The sequence below is a fragment of the Pyrgilauda ruficollis genome, unplaced genomic scaffold, assembly GCF_017590135.1.
Source record: "Pyrgilauda ruficollis isolate IOZ18807 unplaced genomic scaffold, ASM1759013v1 scaffold53, whole genome shotgun sequence".
Lineage (NCBI taxonomy): Eukaryota > Metazoa > Chordata > Aves > Passeriformes > Passeridae > Pyrgilauda > Pyrgilauda ruficollis.
In genome coordinates, this window is record NW_024526933.1 from 4,007,219 (window position 1) to 4,031,631 (window position 24,413).

Consider the following 24,413-nt stretch of genomic DNA (forward strand, 5'->3'; position numbering starts at 1 on the left):
TTTTTTACTAATTCGTCATAAAAATACCTAAAAACCCCCAACATCCCACACATCCAAATATCATCATGTTATTGACACATGTTGAACTACATCTGTATGTTTACTGAAATTTCATATAAGGCCATCCTACAACACTTGAAAACAAACAGAGCTACTGGCAGTCTAATTGATTCTGAGAAGTAAGAGTGAAAAAAAGCTCTGCAGAGGGCTCTGAAATCCAAAATAGTGTCTGAATAATTTAATTATTACTAAATAACTAGGTATTAGATTTTACCTAATTAGATTAGCCCTTTGTCTTTTGTTGTTCCTCTGATACAGTTTACATGTGCCACAAACTTAAATACAGATCTTTGCTCACTGCCATGCAAACACCTCCTCTTGGGCTAGGGACACACAACAATTTTACAGGCTTTGTAGAAAAGAGAAAAGTGTGTAATTTGAAGACTAGTAATCTGTTACTTTTCACTGATAGCAATTAGTCCTCATGGAGTACCTCCTGTTTCAGTCTGAATCCAGACAGAAACTAGGGCAACAAAGGGAACTAGACTAAGAGAGCAATTAGCCATAATTTGCTGTCAGCTAATGTTGTATCACCTCCTAATCTTTGGGGTTCTTTTAGAGTGTGAGCCAAGTGGTAGCTGGAAAACTGCTTTTGATACCCATCATGTATGTGGCAGGCGCCTTGCCTGCTGCCATTCCAGAGAGTCGAGTTTAGCCCTTCTCACCATGACTTTGTGCTATTTGTAAATGTTGTTGCTACAATGCATCAGCTAGACAGAAGAGAATGGCTATGCTGGTGGGAGAAATATTTCCTTCTGCAAGTTTATACACTTCAGTACAGAGGAGCTCCAGACAGCCTCTGAGGGAGAAAATCTCCAAAAACCTATTGGTGAAGATCTTGGATCTTTCCAGTTTTCAAAATATATTCCAGTCAAGTGCATACAGAATTGATCACTTCTTTGTTTTTCCAAAATTAAACATGCCTAGACTCATATTTTAATGTTTGCATTAATGTTATTTCATCTAAGAAAGTTATTTAAAATAGATGTAGGCCTGCCATATGGTATGTTAAATGATGCAAGTAATCTCATGTGGTATTGAACTCAAAAATTATGTTACACAAATTTTGGGGGAGTCAGAAGCAATTAAAAATGTAGTTAAAATACATCTTTGGCATTCTCATCAAGCACAGTGCCTCTCTTCTGACATAAGTGCAAGAAATTCTGACTCATGCAACCACTATCACAGATAAATAAAACGCTGGTTTGGAGTGGCGACAGCTCAAAGCAAATTTAATTCTTGAAAGGGCTATCTTCCTTCAGGTTGATTTCGCCACTTTCTTTGAGTACACGAGGAGCCCAGAATATACAACTGTCTATTCACTTGTATCTAGACATCATAACTTTAATGAACTCTTGCTGAGTTGCAGGTTGCTCTTGCTTTTAATGATTACTGCCTTCTGGTCCTCACCTGAAGTAACCAGTAATCTGAAGGAAGGGGTATTTTGTGAAACAGATGTCTGAGTGACCTGAACATGCTCTGTCGTGCTCTTACAGAAAAATAATTTGTACTACTTGCTTCAGTAAGGGGCAGAGTAGGATCAGTTATTACCAAATTTAAATAGATAGCTTTCTGACTTTCTTTCTCTACTAGGCATTTATGGTCATGTTTATGGAACTTGTGTCATATTTTAATGTTAACCTGCACCCTTTAAAAATATTATAAAAATATTCTGCCTAGTTTTGCATTTCATTTATGTACAATAAAGCAAACAGTTGATGAGAGAAGAGTTTGTGACAGGTTCTAATGTTTTTTGTCAACAAAATGTTTACGAGTAAAGGTACTAAATTTCTGCTCCAATTTTGAGGTCAAATACCACCTCTTTGTCACTACATAATAATTTGTAGAACTTCCTGCTCATTCCAAGGAATAATTTGTAGAACTTCCTGCTCATTCCAAGGAAAGACAAATAGACAGCTATAAACTCTATGAAACTAGATAAAGCCAAGATGAAGCACATTTATGTATTTTCAAGAGATTATATCTAAAATACCTTTTATTTCTGCCAGCATTGTACTATATTTACACAGAAACTATTCAGGCACATGTGTTTTCAAAGAAGTTGTAATTTCCTGTCAGACTTTTTTCAAATCCTTTTTAACAGCTGTAGACGGAAATTCAGCTACTCCTGCAATGAATGACCTTCAGTGTTTGGATCCCAGAGAGTAAACAAACATTTACTCTACAGAGGAAGCCCTGCTGTGAATGTAACATTAACATTACACTCCTCAGTTGGTTTATTAGAAACTAATCCCGTTTCTGCACTGCAATTATGACTTCTTGAAAACCAAAACATTTTCGTGGTAAGCCAATCCTGCTAGTACTTCAACATAAAAGACTCATGGTGTCAATAGTGAAGATTAGACAGAAGTTGACAAGATATGAGTTTTGTTTTTATGTGCAAGTTTTGTTTAGACAGTATTTGTTTTACCTTTCAGAGCATTAGTTTCCATAAATTGCCCATGCTTTAACTGCATAAGCAATATTTTTAAACATAGCTCTTACACAGGAGTGTATATTAAATATTTGTTCAGCTGATTAAAACAGTTCTACATTTATTTAATGTTTGAACAGTAAACAGTTTGTTGAGGACTGAAATGTGTTCTTACACATACACATACACATATTCAGGCCTCATTAGAAGAGTTCCTGTTGTGAGGGTGCTTTACCTAGGTGTACCAGGTATTACAGACCCTCAGAAAAACCTTCTTTTAGTAAGTGAGTCAACCTCCATTCTTCCTGTTAGTAGATGGCACTTTGTGAAGGGTAACACAGAACTTCTTTCCTATCAGTGGAAAAATTTACAATGTAAACAGAAGTGGTCTCTTGTGTCAGTAACATTGAAGATGTAGTTCAGCTCTACACAGCTATGTCCTTTGCACTGTACCCTTTCCATACGGTGTTTAAACAAGAAGAAAAAAGAAAAGTTATCTAGATTACTTGGAGGAATTCTTTGTCTGGGTTTGATACTGGCTGTACACAAGAGATTAACAGTTTGGGAGCAAAATGTTTCCTTTCACACACCTTTGCTAAAGTGATGAAGAAAACATGATAAAGAGTTTTCTGTATTGTTTGTTTATCCAGAAAATTTTGAACAGCAATTTCAGTCTTAAAAACTAACATCATAAAAATCTTTCCATGATGTACAGCATTTGGTTTGAAATGCTTTCTGAGCTATGTATATGAAGTATGAAGTAAGTAAATACATAGTCTATTTCCCTGCCTGTTTCTAGTTTGTACAATCAAGTCAGCCATGGAGAACATGAAGGATTCTTTCATCCTGTCCACTCCAAGAAATAATAAAAATTCTGCTTTATATCCAGTCCTTGATTATTCTGTGATTAATCCCCATCCAGCTTCACAGGTTTTGGTGGATTACATAGTAAGGTTGATAATGTCCTGGTGTCACATAAAGCACCAGCATTCCATATGCCTGAATACAAACCAGCTTTCTCACTTATGGCTATATTGGCTCCCTGTTGGTTGACCTATCAGGAACTAAAAGCAGTAAAACTTCATTTATGTCCCTTAAATTAGCACTTGTCTATCAACTGCACTATGTGAATGGTATAATGGTAGAGCTGATAGCAATTTCAGCTTTTTAGCGTTGAATTGAAGTTAAATGCTAACAAATGCCTTGGCTCAATATTTTCTCTATTACAGTCAGTTGGCAATATCACAGAGTAATTTAGTTAGGATGGGACCTCTATGTGCCATTCAATCCAACCTCATTGAAGCTGGTCCAGTTAAAGCAGGTTGCTTGTGGTTTTGTTCAGATGAGCTTTGACCATCTCCAAGGATGGAAATTCTACAATGTCATTCAGCATATGGTCCGGTGTTTGCCTCTTCTCATGCTATAAAAATTTGCTTATATAAAAAGCTACTGTTTTCCTACTATTTTTTCTACTATCTTTTACTTTGTGACTATGCACCTTCTATTAACATATTTCTGTGATCTAATTTGATAGTTGCAGATGGAAATTAGATGACTACTGTTCCTAAGGGTGAACAAACTCCTTCTCTTGTCTCTCTTGCTGCAATCACCTAACCCCCTTGGTAACTGGACATGCTTCTGAATGTCCACACCTGTCTTGTGCTGAGAAGCCTGAAATTGAATACAGTGCTCAGAAGTAGTCACGAAAATATTGCAGAGAAGGGAATAGTCACTTCCATTGACATGCTGGTTGTGTTCCTGCCAATACAGACCATTTGCTCCTTCAGTTTGTTTTTTCTGAACTGCTGTATACAGCGGTAATAAAAAACCCTAAATGCTTCTTGGACGTATGTTGGAAGGAAGACAGTTCAGAAAACTGTCTGGAAGAAGACAGTGGCTGGTACTTTAGCAGATGTGTGTTGTGTTGGTATGAGTTTCTATCTCTCCACTGCTATTTTTGATGTGATGTTAAGAGTTTTGTTTTTGTGAAGTCAATATTTATCCATTACCTTCTCCAAGACCTGTTGAAGTTACAGCAGTTGCTGTAACTGGACCTATGCATTGTGGCTAGAATGCCACGATATTGCATCCCTGGGTGCTATTTAAAAATTTTGTAAAACGTTCAACATGTAGGCAACACAGCAGAAAAGTTTATCATAGAGATACTGATGAAGAACTAAAATGTAATGCTACATTGTCTATTCTTGAAACATAATTAACTCTGACATGGAACATGCCCTGCTTTTTTACTGTTTCAGACCTGTAACTTAGAGTGGGTAGCCTGTGATTTACTGGCATTCAGGAATACCTGACAGTGGTTGATTCCTGATCTGTAAGAACCAAAAAAATCAGCATTGTTCTAAAGAACACTGTTTCATGGCATTATTTTATGGTAGTTACTGCAAAGTAGGTGTGTGCATACAATCATTTATGTTGAAAAAAAATGCACAGAAAAGGTATGAACAATTTCTATTTTGAGATAGCAGGATTTTGTACTCAGAAAGGTAATGGATAATAAAAGGTAGGCATTACAGAGAGGTATTTGCTTTTTGTTTGTATCTGATTTAGTGATACGTTGTTGTAAAACCCTTATTATAAAAAACAAATAAAAGAGGCCAGATTGATAACTTTGTGGGGAATTAGTGTAAAAGGGAAAAATTGCCCCCTCAGTATGGTGTGGTGACTTCTGTGAGGTAGCATTTAATAATCTCCAATGTATATACAAAGGTAATGCAATAGTATGGAAGGATTCATAATGAATAGTAAAACAGTATTTTTTTTAACGTAAACTACCTCAATCCTATTTTCCTCCGCAATAATATCCACTTTTCCTGTGTTTTTATGATGCCAAGACCTCAATATTGTTGAGTGTCTCTGCATACATGTGAAGTAAAGTTAAGTGTTTTGATATAAAACAGAGGATGAAATCTAATGTAATGTGTCCAGTTCACACAGTAACTTCAGGGACTGTTAGGACAGTTCGTTAAGAGACAGAGAAAGTAGTCACAGGCTTCTAATGCTAATGGGAAGAGAATAAGAGGAAATTAAAAAGAAGATCCAAATACTTGAGAAACAGCCATGAGTGATGCTTTTTAGAATTGGATAATGTAAGACTTGTGCCTTCCTTGGGCAAATGGTTGCCAGGAACTCTTTAATGAGTGATTTTTGTTGGTGTGAAGTGTTCAAATTCAAAAGTAAATTCCCTGTTAGAAGTTGCATTCTCTTTATAAACTATTCTGTCAGGAAAATCAGATATTCTTAGATGTGTGTCCATCTGATACTTAGTTTTCAAAGCCTCAGCCCAGGTTCTGGTTAGTCATGTGGTCAACAGATGAAGGACAGTAATTATTCACATGTGGTAAGGACAACTGTGAACAACAAGGGGATGAGTCAAGGTAAGCATTGACACAGAGTGCCATTAATAGAATTACTTATATAAAGAAGTTGCTAAATATGAACTATTTTTGTGCTAGATTATTTATTCAGACTTAGGGTTACACACCTCCAGTGTTTTAGAATTCTGAAGGACCAAGTGAGAACTTTGACTTGGAACTTTATCTATCTATCTATCTATCTATCTATCTATCTATTTAATCTATCTATCATCTACCTATCTATCTATCTAGCCTCTATCTCTACCTAGCTATAATCTCCTAAAAATACTCTTTGCCTTTTGAATGAATAATGTGTGCAAAGTCTCATCTTTTTTAAGAACACTGGAAAACCTACCTACCTATGAAAAAATCAGGTGGAAAAAAAATCCATTTACATCAATTAATGAAGAAGATTTAGCTCCAAGGAGCCTGTCATCAATAGCAGCTCTTAGTGTATTATTAACATTTCTATATAAAATTCTATAGAATAATAGAGTTGGTTGGGTTGGAAATGACGCTACTTAGGTAACGACAAAGGGACTTTGCCCCCACCAGTCCCTATCCTGTGGTCCATCCATTTGAGAGGTGTGGGAAGAGAGGTTGCCATTGGAGACTGAGGCAAAAACGTGAGTACCTTAGCTTTCTTCCCATCAGTTGTTACCACTTGGCTGGCCTTATTTATCAAGGGTATTACTTCTTCTTTCACCTTCCTCTTCTGGTTAGCACACCTGCAGAAGTCTTTGCTGTTACACTTTGCGTCCCTTTCCAGGTTCAGTTCCAGGCTGTTGTTCCTCACCTCATCCCTACACAACTGAACATCTCTACGCCCTTCCCAGATCACTTGTTTGTTTCCACTGTCTGCATTTGCTTCTTTCCCATTAGTTCAACCAGCTGTTCCCTACTGAGCCATGCCATCTCATGTCTGTCTTGCCTGATTTCTTGCTCTTGGGGATTGCCAGGTCTTGTTCTCTATGGAAGATCTACCACCTCTGTTCCACTGTTCCTGTGAGCAGCCTTCCAGGGAATCCTATTGACTGTCTCCCTGAAGATCTGGAAGTTTGCTTTCCTGAAGTTCAGGGGCTTAACTTTACCCCTTACTTGACCCGCATCCCTCATGATGTGCAAACTCCACCAATGCAGGGTCACTGCAGCTTGTGTTGTCTCCAGTCTTGATGTCCCCACTTAGCTCAAACGTACTGTGACCAACAGATCAAGTAACACAGTAACTGGTAGGTCTGTCTGCTGCCTGGATTAGGAATTTATCCTCCAAGCATTCCAACAGTCTCCCTTTGTTGCCTACAGCTCTGTGTGCTACTTGCACAGCAGATGCTGGAACAGTTGAAGTCTCCCAGCAGGATAAGAGCCTGTGAGTGGGATGCCTCCTCTGTATGGAGAAAGAAGGCTTCATAAGCAGCCTCCCGTTGATTAGGGACCTGTACTGAACACCAGTCATGAGGTTCCCTTTGTTGCCTCAGTCTGATTCTTACAGGATTTTAGCCAGCTCATGATTTTTCTTCAGGGACAGCTCTTCACACTTGATCCAGCTATTGATGCAAAGGGAAACTTCTCCCCCTCTCCTTCCTCCCCTGCCTCTTTTGAACAGCATGTAGGTGTTCATGAACAGATTTGTTGCCCTTTAGTTATGGGATTCACCCCACCAAGTTTCAGTAATGGCAAAAAAAGTAATAACTTTCTAGCAGCACAGTGGCACAGTGGCTTCCAACCTTTGCTTGTATATTGACGTACATGCAGTGGAGGTCTCAAATGTGTCACCCTCCTAGAGGAGTACCCCTCAATTCCTTTCATATATTTCCCTGGTGTTTCCCTGTTGGCTTCTCAGCTCTGGAGTCCATGGTTCATCTCCCTAAGACTGAAGGTCTGCAGCAATGTGGCCAGTAATGTTCACAGTCCCTAGCTGAGGGTCCTTGCCAGCACCCTGTCCATCCGGCCTTTTCCTCTTATGCTATAGCGTGCCAGGGACAACACAGATATTGTCCTCTTCCCCCATCACATCTAGATTATGCTGTCCCCTTTTCAATAGAAAATCCCAGAGGTATTTGGTGGTATTCTGTCAGGCACTGGAATCATGCTTAAGATTAACCTGTATAAGGACTTATATTCCTTCCTCATATAGAAACCCAAAAGAATACCCACCCATTCCCCAGTAAAACAAATAAAATCTGAAGCTGGAAAGTATTTAGCTTCCTTTTACATATCAGAAGATATGTAGCTGCTTCATTAATCTAGTTTGGCTTTTTGCATGACTTTAAGTGAGAAAGCCAATTAATATATTTGAAAAGCCAACTGTAGGAATAATTCACTAACTGTTAAATAAAATTGAAAAAGAGGGATTGAATGTTATCTTCCACTTTTTCTTTCAGTTCAGCAAAATTAGTGGAGGAAGGGTTTCATACCTTGCCAGTGTCTCTGCAGGAATCCTGATTTCTGCTTCATTCAGTATAGGCCTAAGGGCAAGCCAATGTTTGCTGCAATTTTCTGCAATAATAGCAAGACAATTTAGCAGTAATGGATAAGTAAGGGGAAAATTAAGCAGTTTGCTGAGATACAGAAACGAAGCCAGAAAATACTTGGCCTCATCTTAGGCTTCAAATTCATAGTCAATTCATTAGTGTAATTTAGTCCTTCCATAAGCCTTTGAGTGATAAATTTTACTAATAGGTTTGAAATACCAGCTGTAAGAAGAATTCACATATTGATGAGTAAAATTAAAGGATGGGGTAGAATGAATCCTTCCTTTTCATCTGGTACATGAAGAATTATAAAGACCCTTTAAAAAATGACTCTTTCTATTTATGGTAAAAAGAAAATTCTAAAGGAAAACATTATAAAATTGCACTTATATTTGTGAAAAACAAAAACAAAAACAAAAACGGGGAGGTGATCAGAATATTTATTGAGCCTTAATTTTATGTTTGACTGGCTTATTTGGGAATGAATTGTAGGCTGATCTCTGTTTTCTGTCAGATCCAGAAGCCACTTGGAAAACTGGCAATACAGTAAGGTTATTATTGGCTCAAATGTATTGTCTTGTATTAAGTCCTAAATAATTGTCTTTGAAATGGTTTGGTTTTTATATTTAAACTGAAGCACAGGCTCAAAAAAATCCAGCTCAAGTGATCAAACCAGCAGTACAGTACTTAATCACTACAGTTAACCTCTTTAGTTCTCTGAACAAAAGCTTAAAAACCACTCAGGTGAAGTAGTTCACTTTAAGTTTTTATAAATCCTATACACTGCAATCACAACAAACTAAGAAAATCTTAATTGCGTGGAGAGAGAAATTAACTGTGTTATGTTTAGGTGTGAGAATATCCTAGAATATGCTATAGGGATCTTAGTTGTGGCCTTGTACTTAGTTTCATTCTTAGACTGATGACATATATACACACCCGAGTCCTGCAGGAATGACAGAAATGGCCAAGTTGTCATGATTTATGCTTTATTAGGTAGAAATATAATTTGGATCAAGTTGTGCAAAAGACTTGTATTCTGTGGTACAAAATGTGGAAGTGAGATTTAAGTTATTAAATGGCATGATTCAGAAGCTAGGCTAACAAAGAAGCATATGAAATATTACACATAAGGGGATGGGAAATGAGTAGAGACTTCCCCCCTCTAACTTTAGTCAAGATGGAAGTTAGAAGTGGAAGTGGAAGTCAGCAGATTGCAAGAAAACCCCAAACATACAAATATATAGATAAAACCTTAATCAAGATTTACATTCCCTTCAGGTATCTTGAAAAAGGTACACTCAGCTTTTCTCTTTGTACCTGTAAGAAGAGTTTACCATAGAAAGAAAAGGTGGTGTGAAAGTTGCTTTTTCTTATTTTCTGACACTCTCAATTAAGGAAAACTAAGGCTGACTAGTTAAAAAAAAAAAAACCAAAACCAAAAAACCAAAAAAAACTAAACAAACCAAAACAAAAAAACCAAACAGAACAAAACCAAATCAAAAACAGATTCATAGCTGTGGGGTCATTAATAGTTATTCAGAATTTATAGAAGGGGTTTTGATTGGCTGAAGCAACCTGACCCATGGGAGAAGTTGAGTTCACATCCCTCTTAATGATACATTCTTTGATCAGGCACAAAAACCCAACCAATCAACCAACCAACCAACCAACTCACCGAGCCAAAACCTAAAAAACCAAAAAACCCCAAAAGCCAAAGCAAAAGAAAGATTGTTAGAGCAGACAAAGCCAAGCCTTTGAATTTTCCAGCCATCCTACAAGTCACCCCAGACAGATTAACTGTGTTGAGGGAATGTATATTGGTGGAAGCAGATTTAGGAGATGCAATGTAGTAAAATGTTTGGATCTCAAAGCCAGGATAAATCTGCACTCAGAGTGATCTGTAGTAATCACTGGAACTCTTGGGATAATGGAGGTAGATTATGGAATGTATTGTATTGCTACTAACATTCTTCAGTGCTAAGGAAGTAAATCTTACAAAACCAAAGAAAATAGTAGATCTTTGATGAATTTTCTTCCTAGCTATGGGCTTCTTTGAAGAAGAAAATAATAGTGAAAGGTAATTCTGCCAGATTATAATATTACTTTTGAAAATAAAGCTCATAAGTAAAAGGGAAGAAATCCACAGCTTGCTACAGTAGGACCTTTATTAATAAAAAGAAATAATTAAATGTTGAAGACCACATAAGAAAGATACAATGTAGTTGGGAGAAACAGTTCCCATTGCAAATTTAGAAAGATATAAACATTTTCATAGGGCTATTCTGCAAGTGGCTGAGTGTATCTTGTAGGGGATATACAGATTTCAGCACTGGTGTACTCAAGAGAGAAGAGATCCAGACTAAGCCACACACTGCTAGCATGTTATTGTCACCCTTAGTGGTTAGAAACAAACCAGTTATCTAGACCAGGTGATTTGAAAAGTAGTTTGTCATTGGCTTGGTCATTTTGGTTTTACTTGGACCAATGATAACTGAATACGTAAAACAATAATATTGTATCCCCTCAGAAAGCTACTCTTATTTTGAAAGCTGTTTTCAATGCCAAATAAACTTCTATGATGACTATAGTGCTGTGATTGTACTGGGTCCACTAAGAAAGTGAAGTAAATGAGTGACCACTTTTACCCTCTCATTAGGAAGGCACTGTGGGGCTTTGGGTTTATTGTGGGAGATTTTTGTGGGGGTTTTCTTGGTGTGTTTTAAGAATAGCAATTTTAATAGTATCAACATAACTGATGTTGATATTAGAGCATCATTTATATACTGCTTTTATTTGGAGGGGAATGGATCTGGGTAGAATGACTTACTAGCCTGTATCTAAAAATTCCACACTTGCTGTGCTTGTATACAGACAGGCTGACAACTTAAACATAGGCTTGCATGTAAACCTCTAGGTTAAAGCTAACTAAATAAAATTTTTCATAGGTGTGTGTACATATCTATATATATATACATAGATAGATATATAGATATAGATGTATATTAAAAAATATATATTAGAACAAAGTAATAAGACATAAATTCATGTATACAGAGAAAACAGTGTGGTGGAAGTGACTAGCCACAAATATTAGTAATGCCTCAAGGGAGTGTTCAGTAGAGTCACAATCTGTTCTGATGCAGGAGTACTGGGGAGAAGGCAGGACTTCTACAGTTTGACTGGAAGGCAGAACACTTGAGAGGGTTCACAGGCAACATTTGCCTGAGGCTGTCTCTGACAAGAACAAGATAAGAGCTAAAGCTCTGCAAAAAGAAGAGGACTTGTCTCTTCACATAGCAGCAGCAGTGAAAAACTATCCCATGGAAAACTTTGGAATCCAAATATTGTTGAAAGGTACATGGGAATTAATCAAATATTGTTCAAAAACTAAGCTACTTGTTAAACTGAAAACTTGAAGCATTTTGGACTTGTTGTGATAAATTTTAGTGGGATACAGAGAAGTTGCAGTATTAAGCTACCATGGTTTTAATTCCCAGACTGGCAAGATCTGGAGATGTGTTGTTTGGATGTATTTACTTCCATTTCAGTGAGAGTGTTGTCCAAGCTGTACCACAAAGGCCACATAGGTATTGGCTTGAACTACTATGTAGAATACTGGAGACTGAAGTGAGACCTCCCCATCTCCCTAGGATCACTACTCCAAGTCTTTAGGATTTATGCAGAACAAATACAACTGTGATTTTTTTCAGTGTTTTTTTTTTTTTCAAGGTCTTCTGTGAGATCTTGCTCACTAAATGTCAGAATTAAGGCAACCAAAATGTTAACCTTCATTTGCTGAGTATTTGCCTGTAGTTCAAATCAAGATGAGAGCAAAAAAAGAAGGTAGGAGTTGAGAGTGGCCAAAGATAGACAGAGTGATGTGTGTGAGTTCTAAGAACACAGAATTGATGTGCTTATGCTTGTGATAATAGTATGTGTGAGGCAAATAGATAAAGCTGTCTCTTTAGACAATGCTGCCAAGCAAGCCTTCTGAATCACCCTAGCAAGCCTGAAACTCATCCTGCCTCCCTCCCATTATTCTTTCTGTCTTTCAGTCTGATGCATGCTGAAGTGGCATGCTAGAAACTGTTCTACCTGCCTGAATTTCCTGCTCCTCCTCTGCCTGACTCCTCTCCTGCCCACCAGGGAGGCTTGCCAGCTGGCATGCCTCCTTGTCCTCCTCCTTCTCCTGCTCTTCCTCCACCTGGCACAGTCACTGGCTGCATCATGCTGGGGAAGCTGGTGCTTGGGTTTCTCCTGCCCTTCTTCCTCCTCTTGCAGATGGTTACTTTTGTGGGGAGTAGTCTTCCTATAGGGGTGCTTTCTGAGTGCCTGTGACTGGTGTTTGAGAAACAACTGCAGAGAGTACTAGGGACATATATAGGTGCAGCAGAGCAAGAAGACATTTAGTTGTTTATCTTCCACCAGTTAGTGAGGTAGAGCTGAAGTTGTGTTTCAGATAAAGAAATGTTTTACATAAGAACATAAGTATGAAGATACACATGATCACAAGCTATAGCAATATGCAGCTGATTTATTGGAATCAAATTAGCAATAAAAAAACCTATTAGAGTCTTTACTCATTGATTAACTGAACAAGTTTGTGTCTAATTCTACAGTGGATGAACTTTTAACTAATAGACCTTCATATAGAAAATGCTTAGAGTTTCAAAATATATCACAAAGTAGTCATAAATACCTGCAAGTGTTAACATTTGTTTAGGAAATAAATACTAAAATGACAAAAGACAGGGAATTAATTTGGTGATCCTTAAAAATATATGACGGTTACTTCTTCACCCTTTAATCATTCCTGCTTCTTTCACTTTATGGCCTAGTCCATGGAATTTAGTTTTTATTGCACTTTTTTTCTTAAATTTGTTTAAAGGACAAAAGAATAAATAACTGTTCAAAGCTGGAAAGAAGATTTTTTGAAATAAACATAGAGATTTTTGCCAAAACATGACTTTGTTATACAGATTACCCTGGTTATCTCCTGCACATTTGCAAAGCCAAAACCTTAATATTTTATATAAACAATATATGGAGTGATGTCTGATTATGTCCTTTGTCTTCACATATCAAGAGGGAGACAAGAGTGGTTAACTCATGAATAGGGTTGGCTGCTTTACCCTTCCAGAGCCATTCCATTTCTCTTTACATATGAAGATAAATGTTGCAACAGAGCTTGCTCATCAGATGTAATATATAATGCATGTATTCTTTTCCGCATGCCACTCTTGAGGACTAGAATGGCTTGAAATGACAGGCACAGAAAATTAAAAGCTCTTCAAAGTAGGGGAGTAATGGGTTTTGAAGAGAGTAAAACTTTTGGTGAGTTGACAATATTTCATCTGTGAAATAAAGCAATTTTACTTTGACATAGTGAAAGGAAAACTATTTATGTCTCTTATGACGTAAATATACACAGCTTGCATACGAGTTCAAGTAAAATTATTTAAGCTACACTGATGGCTTTGAAGACAGAGCTAGTATAAGAACATTACTTGTTCAGTATTTTGGGGCCTGATGCAATTCATCCAAGAATCCTTAAATAACTGTTGATGCCATCTCAAAACCTCTTTCAATAATATTTGAGCAGTATTGGGAATCCATAGAGGTTTCAGCTGACTGAAAGCTGATGAACTTTGTCTTGATTTTCAAGAAGGACAAGAAGGAGGGCCCTGGAAACTCCTGGAAACCAGGAGGACCTGTCAGTCTCATTTCAGTGCCTGGTAAAGTTATGGAGAAAATTATTCTGAGGGTACTGAAAAACACCTGGAAGACAACACAGTCATTGGTCACAGCCAGCATGGAGGAAAGTCCTGCTTATCAAACTTGATTTTCTTTTAGGAAAGGAAAAGATAAGCCACTAGTTGTTCAAGAGAAGCCAGGTGGTTGTAATCATTTCAGATTTCAGTAAAGGCTTCTGTACAGTCTCTCACAGGACCCTTTTGTCAAAATGTGCAGGCCACAGCTGGATAAACACATCATGGGATGGGTGAGCAGAGCAGCTGGGTCACAGGTCAACCACAAAGGGTTACAGTGAATGGGTGACAGCAGACTGAGAACCTGTCATTAGTGGGGTTCCACAGGGCCCCATCCTCGGCCCTCTGCTCTTCAATGTCTTTATTAAGACAACCTGGGAAAGACATGTGAGGAGCAGCTGAGGTTATTTGGTCTGTTCAGCCTGGAGAAGAAGAGACTGAGGACAGACTTCACAGCAGTTTCAACTTCCTGCTGAGAGGAAGAGGAGGGGCAGACACTGATCTCTTCTCTCTGCTGACAGGACCTGAGGGAATGGCCTGAAGCTGGGTCAGGCTAGTTTGGGTTGGATGTTAGAGAAAGGTTCTTCACGCAGAGGGACAGGAACAGGCTCCCCAGGGAAGTGGTCAGAGCAGCAGCCTGACAGAGTTCAAAAAGCTTTCAGACAATGCTCTCAGGCACATGGTGTGACTCTTGGGGATGGAGCTGTGCAGGACCAGGAGCTAGACTCAATGATTCTTGTGATTCCCTTCCAACTTAGCTTATTCTGTGATTCTGTGATACATAGCATGATATTGGCTGGTGTTCTTGGTGTGACAGTGACATTTGCTACCTCTGACCTCAAGACTTTTAAGTACTTTGCTGAAGTTGATCTTAAATACTCCACATGCTGTTTAAAAAGTGCCTAGAAATACTTCGCTGGTTGGGTAAAGAATACATATTCATAATTTTAAAATGTAAAGAAAAAAGGGAAGTGTATCTGTCAAATGAAAAATTGACTATAATCAGAAATTTTCAAATAAAAATAAATTGCTTATTTTTATCAATCAAGAAGGTTTCAGTACTGTGATTTTCAGGTTTATAATTGCAATGTATATAGCACCTTTAAGTACTTTAAATAGTAGCATCATATTGTAGTAAGACCTATGAAAGTATAGCCATGTCTCAGTTTTTAAGAATAGTTGTACTTTTGTGTTTTAGATACCTATGCTTAAGAAAACTCAGCACTTCTTTTTTTTTTAACCATATAATATACAGTTATGTGTTGCTTTGGAAAATTTCATAAATTAAAGGTTCTAAATAATTGGAAGTTAGATGTATCTGTATGCAGAAGCATAAACAGATCCTATAAATTATTTGTGTTTTATTTGCTGCCTGTGTTAGTCTGTCTCTTGATAAATAGGAGTGGTCAGCTGCTAAGGTGAAGGTCTTGGATATTTGAGGAAATGAAGTTATCAGTAAATAAACAGTATAGGGTTTTTTTGAGCTTACTGCTAAGCTTTTGCTATCAGTCCTCTCCCTTCTCCTACTGGAGGTGGGGCTAGGGTATTTTGCAAAATTTTCACCACTTCTGACAGAATCACAGAATATTCAGAGTTGGAAGGGACCCACAAGGATCATTGAGTCCAATTCTTTAAGTGAATGGCTCATACAGGGAAGGAACCCGTGAATGTGGCTTTATTAGCACCATGCTCTACTTAATCAAAGCCTCTTTACTGTATATATGTTAAAAAACATAAAGGATTTTTTACTGAAGTCATGAGAAGTTTTCAGTTATTTTTACTGAAATACCCATATCTTGTCTACTCTTCAGGATGCAAATAATGAGCACACTTGGTATTCTGATTTAAATACACAAACCTGTGGAAATAGCTTATGCATCTTTATTTAGTACACCTGTATGGATGAAGAAATTGAGGATGACTTTTGAATTGGGCAACCTGCAGCCTGCATATCATGCCTACAAGGTTGACTACAAAATGTGTGGGCCTCTCTCTGTCTTCACAGGAGATCTGTTCTAATGGAGCAGATGAAATCCTAGAGTTTTTCATCCAGCTAATATATGAAATATGCTGATAATTCCATGCAAATTTTAGACCTCTTTTGTTCCTGCATTACATGTTAGGCACAATAAAATCATCACTTTGGACAATTTTTTTTTTTATAAATCTACTATTACCACACTATCCTTAAGATAACCACTTGCATCCCCAGATTGGTCTTGGCTTTGTTCTTTCTGAGTTTTAGGTTTCTGTGTGCCTCATATCATAGGTATATAATACTGAAAGCTCCCTCTTTTTTTATATACAACTCTTGTCTTGGCAAAAAGCATTTCAACTTTCAAGGCAGTTGGGCAGGGAATGCTCCTATTCTGGCCTTTGGTCTGCATGCGCAGACAGATTAATAGATGGTGTAGATACCTTGTCTTCCTGCAGGCAAGTGAGAATAAAACATTAATTTAGTAGTCCCAATACTGTTTTTTTTGGGACAGCTAAACCTTGCTCCCACACCCACAACAGGTTATCTTTCTAGATTCTGTCACATTTGAGAAGCTGTGACGTAGGTTGATGGAAGAGAAAAATATTTTTCTCCAGACTAAGAAGCCTTTTTGTATTATCAGCAATTTAATATGGTGCAGATCTTTTCCACTGACATATCTGTCTGAATAAAATTGAAAGGAAGCAGAATTTTCTTGATACAGAAAATGTGTGGTTTTTTATAACACTATCAGCTGGTCCATATCATAATTATAGTTTGTACTTATTGAAGAAAAAGGAAAATTGGATTAAGACATTACTTCAGTTGGCACTTCCATGGGCAAAAGGGACATTTCCTTGTATTGATTTTCAGATGCAGTTCCCTATTCAACACAATTTGCTTCCTGTAGTAATTGGTATGAAATCGATATTTTTTATGTACCTCTCAGCCCACATCCCAAATGAACTTGTTTAAGTTCATTTAAGACAATTTTTTTAGGTATTAAAAAGGATATCTAAACTCTTTGAAGGATTCTGTATGAAAATCAGAAATTACTCATTCCCTGAAATTCAAACAGAGATAAACCATCTCAAAGCAAGAAAAGGAAAGCACAAGTTTACTGTAAAATCATTCCAGTTTGTATTCCTAATATGTTTTGATGGAAAACCAAATGAATCATCTTATCTTTTATTTGTGAGGAGAAGCTTGGAGCAGCTGCTAAACTTTTCCCAGACACAATGTACATTTAGAGTGGTTGGACATTTCTGATTGGTTTGCAGGCTGGACTGCAGTTGTTATGCTCCCTACAAGATGTATTTGCTCAAGGGGTCCAGTCATCATGCTAAATAAAATCATTCACTTTGGTTGGCAAATATTGACTCAAGCTGTTATGCTTTTATGTATTTCAGAGACTCACAATGTTTGAGAGCTCAGCAAGCAAACAAGAACAGGTACAGGAAGTTATTGTGATGTTTTGGACTTGTGTTTGTTTTTCTACTGCTGATGTATGTTCTCCATTTTATGTGGCTTGTTGCTAATGACCTTGTTATATAGTGCACGGTGGCTGATAAGGCCAAAGGCTTTAACAGAATACAAATATGTTTCACATTTCCACTTGAAGAGTTTAGTTTAATTGTGTTTTGAAATGCACTGTATGCTAAAGGCGCTCTCTCCTCTGTAATGTATTTTCTAGAAATTAAAGCTTGTGAAGAATAGAATGTACAGTGGGGTAAGGTGTAATGGACAGTTTTCTATTCATTTAGAGCTGTGTCTGATACAATCACTCAGCACAAATCTAAACAATTCTGAGCTATGGAGGAAAATTAAAAAGGGGTCAGAAATAATGACTTTTCTAAATGTCTGGTATATTAATTTTTCTGAGGAAAGAAGCAAGGCAAATGCTGGAAAAACTCCTGAAGTTTCTTAATTTTTACTGAAATATGTCACTCCAGAGGTAACATGGTGATAGTCTGAATTGAAATTAATCTTCAGAAGTCATTGTTGAAGTCAGCATTTTGCAGTACTGATCTTGAAGAACTGCTGCTAAAACAGCATTACTTGAAAAAAAATAAAGGAGTTTAGAAAATACTATATGCTTGAGTATGCTGGGTATTTTTTTTCAAAATCAAGCCATTATTTTGCTGTTTCATTGGTTGTTTGAAAGTAAATGGAAGTTGCACTGCCAACCGTGGGAGAGATGGCCAGAGGTGGCAGGAGATGGAAGAGCTGTGATGTTTCGAAAAAATTCTGGCCAATCCAGGCTTTAAGTTCCTGGTCTTGAAATAAGATAATTTATCTCACTGTGGGTTTTGTTTCTTTATTTAGCAACATAGTGTGTGAAAATATGTAAAGAACATTTATCAGGTTTCTATTAGTATTGCTGACTTTCTCCTATAACCATACTGCTGTTGAAATGCCATCTTTTTTGGAGCATCTGAGGTAATACTTAGGCACAAGTGAAGGAATTTGCATACATTCAAAGGAAGAGTGGGCAAGCACTTAAACATGAGGTATCCTTGGGAATTACAAAAGGCATGGCTCATGTCAAGTTCAGGGAATCCTCCAGCCTGAAAAGGGAGACCAGGGAAGGAATATTGTGTATGCTTGCCTTGTTCTTACTCTTCTCTGAGTGTTTCTTTTAGATGCTACTCAAGATAGAATACAGGCCTAAGTGTGTAAAAATACATGAGTATATACAAATTACTGAATCCCAGAAGAACTACCTGTGGAGTACCAGGCAGAAGCACGTAAGTGTATTTTTGTTAAATATCCTAACTATTGTGACAGGAAAATTATGATTGAGAGAGAGTCCTGTGGGGGTGGGGCTGTGCTGTTCTGAGCCAACTTCCAGTTCCATCCAGAGACTCCTGCTCAGTGTGTCTGCATCAACTCCCCCCAGTCTGCTACTGAGGGCTCAGAAGTGCTGGCTGTGCATGTGCAAAGAGAATAGTGCAAAAAACTCTTATTTGTCCTCTCTTTCTTGTTGTCTTTCTTTCTTTGATCCAACTATCCATGTGGTGGAACCAATGTGGGATCTAGGGACTGATTATTTTATTTTTTCTCCTTCTTTTCCATCCTTATTTCTCTTCCCTCTGGCTTTGTTTTGGCAAAGTGTGGCTACCATATTCTACCCCTTACTCCTTACTGAGATTTATTTTGAGGACTGAAGGCTTGTTGAAGTGTGTTGCAAAATTTAAGGGCTTGTTAGCCAGCAGTTTTGAGACTAAATAGTGGGTTAGTTGTCATAATTAAGACGACTATGCAGTAAAGCATAGGAGATCCCAGACAGGTGGGCTGGTGTCTTTGTTTAGGCCTGATGAGGATTTAAAGCTAACATCATGCCCCATACTGAGTGGGCTGTGAATAACCAACCCCTCCTAGAAGACAGTCCCCAGATTATTAAGTTAACAGGCAACAGGATTTTCTTGCATTTTCTAATGTATGAAGAACAAAAGAAAGATGTCTTCTGCCTTGACCTTATAACTATAGCATGAGAATGGGAATGGAGAAGTTTAGAGCAAAATAAACTAAATCTTGTTTCTAACATAATTCCAATTTATATTTCTAGTGGATTTTGTAAAAAATACAGAATTGTGTAAAGGCTGAAGGAATAGCATGTTGAAATAATCAGTGTACATAGGTTGTCAGCAAAAAACATCACAGTAACTCAGAGTTGTTCATATGATGAAGTTTGACTCATTGGTGGAGGAGAAGCTTTGTTGTGTGGAGTTTCTTTGAAATACTGCTAATTTTTCTTGTGTTGTCAATATGTTAAATAGCATGTTTTTAAACTAAGTGCTTTATCTGTGAAAATCTCGTATGTTGTATTGTTTATTTCATAGCTTTTAAAATTAGGAAAAGAAAGGCTCATCATTCTTTTAAAAACTAAGGAGTTGAACAGTGACATTTTAAAATTCACATTTCAAATTATGGAATCAAAATGAGAGGTTATTTTCTGATCTCTAGTAAAAAAAATTATATGGAATAATTTCTCTGAGAGCTTACTTTGTAGTTACAACACTTTATCTGGCTAAATCTCTGTTTACTAGACAGGAAAGTACATAATTGCCTAAAGTTCAATGACTGAGGCTAGATCACTCAGATCTTTCTTTTTATGAACAGGCTGGTCTGTTCAAATATATGATTATAGCAGCCTGGGGATTTCCATTCAGTAAGCTGGAAACTTCTGATTCACACTGAAATAGAACAGAAGGCTGAGGATATGACTTTGCCCCACGGTTTCCTAAACAGGACAATTAAAATGACATAATTTTCCAAAATTAAGTGTGTTGAAGGAGAAAGTTTTTTTAAGTTTAAACAAACAACTATCAGTACATAATGTAACTACGGACAAACAGTGGCATGTTCCATATTAAATGGCCTCAGCAAAACATAAAAAAAAATTATTTGCTTTTTATGTATCTACATGCTTTTTTTTTTTTTTTTTTTGTATCTTAAAATTAAGTTCGAGCTCTCTTAAATTTAAGCAGGAGTTATTAGGAAAATGTTTATGCAGTTCTGAGACTCCTAGGAGAAGAGGTTAGAGGTACATAGGTCTTCAGAGTCTTGTAAAAACACATCTTCTCATAGCGAGCTAAAGGCTTCAGTGTTTTGGTGAGATGTCATTTGTGAACAGTAACTCACACTACTGCAGCAGAACCAGAGGATATAAGTGGGAATCACAAACTTTACCAGGTATAATCTAGCAAAATGTTGAAAACTTAAACCAAACTGATATTTGGGAGGTTATTCAGTATAGGTTTCTGTGAAAAAGTGTTGGAGTTTTGTTTCACTTTTTATTTTGTTTTCCAGCAAATTCTGTTGATTGTTTACTGATATTCTGCATATATTTCAATGCATATTTCTAAATTTATGCATACCGTGTTGTAATTAAATTCCCTGTCTCTTGAAAAAGTGCTCTTTCCCCATATGCCTAAAGATGAGTACAATTGCTTTGATTCAACCTGAAATGAATAAATATATGTGTGTATTTAAAAGTGAAAGATTCCTAAAGTAGAAGCAATTCTATAGGCATGAAAATGCATGACAGCTCTGTAGTTGTGCCTTTTTTGAACTCCTTTTCTAGAGTAAAAATATTGTCTCTGTTGCAGGTAGGAGTGGTGGTAATGCAACTTTTCAAGTTATGAGTACAGTGACATAATTTGTACATAAAAAAGCATGCAAACTACTCAGTTTTTTTAAATACAGGTTGCTTGAGAAGATACGGCTTGAAAAAAGGGAAATAAATCTTACAGACGATGCTTATCTGCACCTCTCTACTCCTCTCCCTATTCTTGCCAGCCATATCCTTTTCTAATTTTTCATGAGCTATCACAGAATCACAGGATGCATAGGGTTGGAAGGGGCTGCAAAGTGTCATCTGGTCCAACCTCCCTGCTCAAGCAGGGTCATCCTAGAGCACCTGGCACAGGATTGTGTCCAAACAGTTCTTTTACATTTCCAGAGTGAGGGAGACTTCACACTTCCTGGTCAGGTGGAATTTCCTGTGCATTGGTTTGAGCCTGTTGTGGTTTTTTTCTTATTGCTTGGCACTACTGAGCAGAGCCTAGATCCATCCTCAACACTGTCCCCTCAAATACTTACACTGACAAGATCCCCCTCTCAGCTGTCTCTTCTCAAGGTTGAAAAGTCCCATCTTCCTCAGCCTTTCATGGTAAGAGAAATGCTTCTGTTCCTTAATCATCTTTGTAGCCCTTTGCTGGACTCTCTTCTAGAGCTCCTTGTCTCTTTTGTGCTGAAGAGCCCAGAGCTGGACATGGAACTCCAGATGTGCCTCACCAGAGCTGAGTAGAGGGGCAGAATCAGCTTTCTTGTCCTGCTGGCACTGCTCTTCGTGATGCACCCCAGGACACCATTGGCCTTCTTGGCCACCAGAGCACTGCTGGCTCATGGACAGCTTGTTGTCTACCAGGATCCCAAAGTCCTTCTCCACAGAGCTGCTTTTGAGGAAATCAGACCCCAGCCTGTGCTGGTGCCTGGGGTTATTCCACTCCAGTGCAGAATCCTGCATTTGCCTTTGTTGAATTTCAAATTCTTCTTAAGCAGATCTGTAGAATTTAAATATAATTTATTATATGAAAGCTAATTGAGACCTTTTCACCAAATGTAACTGCTGTAACAAGAACTTTACACAGTAGCAATACTTAATAGCCAGTAAGCATTTCAGCTGCATATTTTCCTTTCTTGATGGAGGCTGAAGGACATTACAAAGAGAAACCTCGTAATTGGAAGGATGTCTAAATCCTCAGTGGTACTCTAATCTTTCCCAGTTCTTAGTGATACTTTTGTTGTGTGTCTGGGAGCAACTGTATTAGAAAATGTGAGCGAAGGGCTGGCATCATTCTCCACCAGAAAGTACCTGATTCATTCCCACAGTGTTCTTTATGAAAGCACAGAGCAGAAAGGAGATCATTTGAAGGGGGAGACCCATCCTCTGCTACATGCATCCATCCATGGATTTTCAGCCTATTGTCTCCCTCTAAATGTCTTCTATTGTTGCCATTTTTGTTCTAATGATATAATCTTGTGTTGGGGCAATGACAATCCGTGAACATAATTTATGTTATTGCCCTAACTCTTATCAGCCTCAGCCTTACTCCAGCTTAAAGGCCAAGTCCAAGAAACAACAGAATTTGGATAAACAGAAACATTGCTTAATGGTATATGTCCCTTTTACAGTTGAAGAAGTGCTCTTCTTCCTTTCCCCATGCACAAATCTTGATAGACTTATTTCAAAAGTTGAACTTCTGCTTAGCAGAATGCAAAGTCAAAATGGCTAATAAACAGTAGTTGAGAATTGGTTAAGGTCGACAGGACTGAAGAAGAAAACATAGGGTCATGGAATCATTTACGTAGGAGAAGACCTCTGAGATCACTGGGTCCAATCATTATGCAGGTACTGCAAAAGCTAAGTGAAGCTTTACCTAATAATCTTTAAATAGTAATAAGAAGGAAGGAAAAGAGAATGTTAACAGTGTAAGATCTCAGAGTTTGTAATCACACTATTTTTGCTTTTGTGGAGATACTGTTGATAACATAAAAAAGGACTCGTTCTCAAGTAGGAATTTGGTCCAGCATTCATCATGTGATGATGCTGAATTAGAGCCAAAGTCTATAAATTGCTAATGAAGATAAGTCTTCTTTATTTAAAAGGGAGTAGGTTTTCATGGATGCCATGTAGGCAGTCAATTCTGTTTCCTTTGTGTTGCAGGAAGCACTAGTGTTTGTGAGTACCAAGGGAAATTTTTGAGTCCATGGCCAATGCTAGTTGACACTGTACTAGTGGTGAGTGAAGTCTGGACTGTGCTTGCATAGAGACTATTCATACTGAAAGAACGCGATACTTTGTAGAACCGGTTTTTTTACTTATTCACCATGTACTTTAAAAAAGACTATTTAGAAATTTGTGATCTCTGTCATTTGACAGAAGAAATAATGTCAGTAATTTAAGATGTATCTGGTCTAGTCCTCTGGACTTGCATATTAAGAAAGAGAAGATGGAAAAATGCCTGTGTCTGGAACTTTGAAAGAGGATACATATGGATTCTGGATTATACACCTTTATAAGAACTGGATAGAACAAGGGAGGGCGGGAGTGAGGGAGGGGAGGAGGGAGGGAGGGAGGAAGGAAGGAAGTGGCGGAAGAAAGTGGCAGAAGGAAGGAAGGAAGTGGCAGAAGGAAGGAAGTGGCGGAAGTGGCGGAAGTGGCAGAAGGAAGGAAGGAAGGAAGGAAGGAAGGAAGGAAGGAAGGAAGGAAGGAAGGAAGGAAGGAAGGAAGGAAGGAAGGAAGGAAGACCTCTTAGTAATGCAGAACACGAAGCATTGGAATGAGTTGACTTTCACTGTACTACAGAACGTACCAGCTGTAAGGCTGTATCTGGATTTTGTGTCTGTCCACTTGGTTTGTCACGGCAGTATTTGCTGTTTTTAAAATCTATTAATTCTTCACGATGGGTGAACTCCCTGATTAAAAAGAAGCATAATATGGATTTTCCTTGAACCATTGCCGTACAGTATTTTTTCCTGTGTTTTATATATGAGTCATGATAGATATGATCAGGTTATACAAATAATGCAAAACTCAGTGGCAATATGTAAAGTAATTGCTAGATTCTGTTTTATAAAACAGGTGCTTATTCTCTGTCCTCTTTCTTCCTTTCTTTTATTTCTTTTCTTGAGAAATTACTGGGAATTGCGTGACTTTAAAGGAAGAATGTGAAGAATTTGTATTCTTTAGGGGTAATGAATTTCATCTTCCCCTCCCCCCCCCCCCCCCCGGGGGTTGGGGCGGGGGGGGGGAGGGGTCCC